The 5,986-nt window shown below is 46.9% G+C and overlaps 1 protein-coding gene across 1 annotated transcript in view; it reads left to right on the top strand.

Moving 5' to 3' along the window:
• The window catches only part of LOC119410806 (tyrosine-protein kinase receptor UFO), a 59,792-nt gene that overhangs the window by 31,482 nt on the left and 22,324 nt on the right, over positions 1–5,986 (top strand). The window lies entirely within an intron of this gene.

The following is a 5,986-nucleotide window of genomic DNA, read 5'->3' as shown; positions in this document are numbered from 1 at the left end:
TTTTTGTCCATGTTTTTTTTTATTTATTCGTTTTGGTGCAGTCAATAAACAAGTTGTTTTTTTTTTTTGGACAAAGCCTAAAAGTCCATCTATCCATTCGTTATCTTTACCCACTTATTTTTTGGGTCATGTGGACCACTGGTGCCAAAATCCAGCAGTCACTGTGCGACAGGCGGGGGACACCCTGGACAGGTCTCCAGTCCATCACAGGGACATAGAGACAAACGAGACAAACAATCATTCACTCTCTCTCTCACCTAGGGACAATTTAGAGTTACCAGTCAGTCTAACATGCATGTTTTTGGTCTGTGGAGGAAAACGGAGTACCCGGAGAAAACCCACGCAGCACGGAGAGAACATGCAAACTCCACCCAGAAAGAACCCCCGCCTGGGGTTTGATCCAGCGACCTGCTCGCTGAGAGGCAACAGCTCTGCGAACTGTAGACCAGTGACCTTAAAATGAGCAGCATCAGGAGGGAGGAGCAAGAGAAGCCGAAGAAATAATAGGAGTTGAAAGAGGAAGTTGTGGAGCGCCAAAGCATCAGTGGTCCCAGTGGTCATTGGAGCACTCGGTGCGGTGACCCCCAAACTGGAAGAGTGGCTCCAACAGATCCCAGGAACAACCTCAGAGATGTCCAGAAGAGTGCAGTCCTAGGAACAGCTGAGATACTGAACAGAACCCTCAGAACCCAGGCCTCTGTTAGAGGGCCTGAGTTTGAAGTGACGTGGAAGAACAGGGCGAGCCGAGTGTTAAACAACACTTAAACTCTGGGCTTCAGCAAGCTGGTTGAAGCAGCTGCTACATCTTCATCCTCCGACCTGGTGATCAGTTAACTGAGCGCAGCTGTTGTGGATTGATGATTTATTTATTTATTTATCCTAAATATCAGACGGCTAATTGGTCTGTCTCTAGCTCACAGCCAAACGCTTCCATTATATCTGAGCTCAGAACCTTTGAACTTGTCATGTTTGCTGCATAAAACTGTTTGAGGCTTTCTTTCTGCTCCGCATTCCTGAGTCATTGAGTGGTCAGGGAGTGAGAGAGACGGGTGTGTGGTTACCATGGTAACCCTAATGAGTCACTGGCAGCAGATTTAAGGTTGCTTTTTATCTTGGTTCTCTTCAGCCTTCTTATACAGTTTTTATACTTTAAAACGTCGGCCATTTTGGGAGCTTAGATTTCTACAAAATAAGTCCTAAATTCCCATGGAGTTTTAGAGAATAAAGTTGATGGACACTTGTTTTTTGTTTTCTAGACGCATTGTTTGCAGTGTGTCATGACTCTTATTTTTTTCAATGACCAGAAAGCCCTGGAGGAAGAGGAGGAGGAGGAAGAGGAGACGGAGACGAAGCCCGACCCCCTTCATCAGCTGATTCTACACTTCAGCCGCACGGCTCTCACGGAGAAGCTGTAAGAGCGTCCTGCAGCTTCAGTCGCTCACCTGCGTGGCTCCGCCCACCTTTCTGACTCCTCCTGTGTGTTTTCTTACAGTAAGCTCGACGTCGACCATCTTTACATGTCGTACGCCGACATCATGGCAAAGGTGAGTCCTTGTGGGTGGTCGGACAGGAAACAGGAAGTAGAGAACTGAATAAACCTTGCTGCTGACCTCTCTTCCATCAGAGCTGCCACATTGGTGAGGAGGACGAAGGGGGAGAGCAGGAGGGGGAGGAGCCATCCTTTGAGGTGCGACAGACAGAGATGGTATGGGGGGGGACCAGGGGAGGGGAGACAGGGGAGTCAGCGGACAAGCAGCTCCCCAAGCACTGAGTGACCACACCATGACATCACACCCGGCACATCCCCCCCACCCAACCACAGCCTTCTCTCTCTTTTCCCGCCTTTCTTCCGTCCACTCACAGCACCCGTCTGACTCCTGCGGTGGTGGACCAGTGCATGCCTTTGCTGGACCACCAGCAGGACCAGTGTTGCTCCTAAACTGCATGACCTGAGTGCAGAGAGATGGTGCAGCTAAAGACGACAAAATCAAACCCAGAACAAATCCACTAGTTGTTCTTTGTAGAATCACAGTTTCCACACCTGATCAGCATCAGTGAAAGAAACGCGTGGGCTGAAAACGGGCGTGGACTCTGTGATGATGTAGTTCTGAACACGTGCTTTGCTGGAAGCATCGCACTCCCCGGCACGGCCATTCTTATTCTGTTGAAGCACGTGTTCACGTGGAGCTTTTTCTCCAGCAAGGAAACGATCTCCTGGCTCTTCTATGCATCTTTTTTATGAAAGCACTTTGAACGGCTTCCTGTCGTCCATGACAGTCATTTTAACAAAATAAATATCGTTCTCTGTTCAACCCCAGTGGGGAAATTAATTCTCAGCGTTTTTCCCATCGCACACGTGGAGCAGAGAGCTGCCATCTAGGGTGCCCGAGGAGCAGATGGTGGGGGTTAAAGGCCTTGCTCAAGGGCCCAGAGTGGGGCAAATGAAAGTGGAGGCAGGTGTGGGTGCTTCACCTGTCCCACCCACATTTGATGTCGTCAGTCCAGGAAGTTGAACCAGCAACCTTCCAATCGCAGGCCCACCTTCTCTAACCTCTTCACCACCACTCCCCACAACGCATCATCGTTTTATCTGCGCTCCAACTCTCACCTGTTGTCTTGAGGTTTGGATCATGACAGCAGCCAAAATGAACTTCCTTCGTGGGGTGGGGGGTGGGGCTCAGCCTTAGAGAGAGGGTGTCAGCCGGGGGGAGCTCTGAGTAGAGCTGCTGCTCCTCTGCAGCAAAAGCAGTCAACTGAGGTGGTTCATCTGGTCAGGATGCCTCCAGATCGCCTTGCTTTGGTGGTTTTCTGGGCTCCTTCCAGGTGACCCAGGTCCTTCAGGAAGGAGGCCCCGGGCAGACCCAGAACTCGTTTAAGGGACTGTAACTTCTTACCTTGGGGTTCTCTCAGGAGGAGCTGCAGAGTGACTCTGGGGAGCATTCAGCTGTGGAGACGAGGAATAAATCCAAGTCCTTTTTATTAAAGTGTTAAATCTACGCTTCACCTTTCCTGGCTACGAAAAAGATAAAACAGAGATGGAGCGTTTAGTGGATTCTTTGTTCATGAGTGAGACGACCGGAGCGTGAGATCCACAGATGGATTGGTGCAGCGTCTGCAGTGTTGTGGTCTCTGTGCCGGTCCGTTGTGGTGAAGAGGGAGCTGAGCTGTAAGTCAAAGCTCTCCGTTTCCCGGTCGGTCTACGTTCCTGCCCTCACCTGTGGTCACGAACTCTGGGTAGAGACAGAAAGAACCAGACCCTGGATCCAGGAGGTCCAAATGAGTTGCCTCTGCAGGGTAGCTGGACTCTCCCTGAGAGACGGGGTGAGAAGTTCAGTTATCAGGAGAGACTCGGAGTAGAACCGTTTCTCCTCCACATCGAAAGGAGCCAGTTGAGGTGGTTCAGACATCTGGTCAGGATGCCTCCTGCTCCTGAACACCTCCCAAGGGAGGTGCTCTGGACTTGTCCAACTGGGGGAGACCCAGGACACGCTGGAGAGACAACACTACAAAGCACTTTCCCTCCATGCAGATGTGTTGTTCTTCATTGGCAACGACTAAAAAAGGTGCTTCATCTCAGAAAAACCTCCACGTGAACACATGCCTGTACTGTTCCTGTCAGAACCAAAGTAATGCACCGAACTGTGCTGAAAACCCACATGAAGCCCTGAAACGGGTTTTCTAACAGGAAAATGAGCCACGTTTGTGTTGACTGCGCAGACCCGCAGCGCCCCTTCCTGACTCACACCTCCTGCGCTCGCTGCTTCGTTTAGTCGTCTCCGTGTGGAGTTTGCGGACTAACGGGCTGATTTTGTCTTTACTTCAAATTGGACAACGCTAACGAGTCTCCCTCTCTGTGCTCACTTAGATCTACCGTAAAGACCTGCACAGTCTAGACACACAAACTTCAGACAACCTGACGCACACTCATGCACACTCACAGCTACCTCTACAGTCCCTCGTAATGATGCATCAGTATTTATTCACGTCAGGCTGACGAGGGAGGGGGGGCGGAGGGATGGGTAGGTGCAGTTCTGTGTGCTTTGGGTGGGTGGCTTTGTGCATGGTGTGCAGTGGGAGGGTCTGATTAACCTTTTTTTGTCAGCAGGATGGTTGGTTATAGCACCTGTGCTGGAGCAAATGAAGGAAAGTAAGGGCAGATTGAGTAAACAAAACCTTATATGGTAGTGTACAGGTGCTTTCATACCATTTCAACTTGGACACATATATCTACAAGGACAAATCAAATCCTCACCTGGTCTTAAAATGTAGAAAATGCAAGTTCAGGAGAACAACACGACAAATGTTCGGTTTGTTTTTAGTCCACGTTAAAACTGAGCAGCTTGTTGAATCACCTGTAACTCAGTAATGGTCTTGGTTTCTCTGAATCGTCAGCATGCATTAATAACTGGACACACAGACGTAACACAGACATTGAAGCTAAACCCGTCCCTGTAGACTGGCTGCAGTACATTTTTACATCCATGTAAATGAATTGGACTAAAAAAAATACATGTCACACACATTTTTAGCTGTTTGCTTCTGTTTATTTATGTAGTTCTGACTTTACTGTTGTATTTTCATATATTCATTTATTTATACATTTAGTTGTAATTAGTTATTTGATGCAAAAACTATAGTTGTGTATAAGGGAGGAGGCGGGGCTTAGAATCATTCATACTGACTGAGCAGATTCTGGTTCCAAAAATACGTCGGTGCCAGTAAACCAGACTGTGTTTTAATTTTGAAAAGACGATGATGGGTAAGTATTTTGTTGTTGGGCTCACATCATTGTGGAGGATTTATGAACCACAAGCTTCTACCAAATGGCTTTAGTTGTATTTTTTTGTATTCAGTTTTAGATGCCAACACTTGATGAGTAAACTAAATGTATTTAATCAGCAGCATCTGGCTGATTTTAGCTCAACATCTGTAAAAATTACTGAATGTTCTGTGTGGCAGCCATCTTGAATCATGTTGACTCCAAAGGTTAATCCGTTTGTAGGTGATTACTTTCAGAAAGCTTCATTAAAATTAGTCTGCTGGTTCATGAACATACATTTTATAAAACGTACCGCCCGCTTTTCATCTTTCGCATTTTGTTGCTTGGCAGTGACTATAATTATAACTCTGCGTAAATTGTAATGTGTTGTTCTTCTTCTGAGTTTGTATTTACTTAATTTTTAAGACCAGGTTTAACAAATATCTCAAAGTAAAGCAGTTTACCTGAAAGTTTTCTATAGTGATCCCAAAGATGTATTTAGTCTGATAGAATTTAAATAAAACTCTCGTTTTTGATTCAGTCTCTAATCGTTGGAACTGCACTTCGAAATGAAAATCACTTTGTTTATTTTTGCTGTGAGTTATTTCTGTTAGTTATTCTGAACATTTGTGCTTTCCATCTCTGATAAGTCAGCGACTCTTATCTCAGTTTTCCAGAACGTTTAATAATTTGCCTGAAGAGTTGTCACGGTGCAGAATCAGGGAGAACGACCTTCAGCTGTTCTGTTGGAGGCGGAGCTTGCTCCGTGTGTAACTCCTGCAGACTGCCGTTGCTTCACAGGAAGTGTGCGTGTGCGAGTGTGTGTTACGCTCTGGGACGAAACATTCGCTGCCGTTGTGTGTTTGCACCTCAGGAGGATGTCGAGAGCTGGAATAACTGCCTCCATCACTAATCCACATCGTGTGCGAGGAGAGCGTGTGTTTCTGTGGCGATGAGGAGTGGAAGGTGCAGCCCAACGAGCCCGGTTCTGATAAATGTCAGAACCTCTAAACTGTACGAACAACCGTTTGTCACAAAATATTAATTAGCGTTAAAGTCGGGACAGTAAGTTTTTGTAAAAGGACAGATATATCAGGCATCAGTTTTTTTAAAAGCATTTTATTTTCTTACAGTCTCCGCTCAACGTCAGCGCTAACAGTTTGGAACATAACGTACCCTCCCCGGGTCATTATGAAACCATAACGTACCCTCCCGGGTCATTATGAA

The sequence above is a fragment of the Nematolebias whitei genome, chromosome 6 (assembly GCF_014905685.2).
Source record: "Nematolebias whitei isolate Nwh7 chromosome 6, NemWhi1, whole genome shotgun sequence".
Classification (NCBI taxonomy): Eukaryota; Metazoa; Chordata; class Actinopteri; order Cyprinodontiformes; family Rivulidae; genus Nematolebias; species Nematolebias whitei.
The sequence above is the reverse complement of the archived record's forward strand: the minus strand, read 5'-3'. Positions and strand labels throughout refer to the sequence as shown.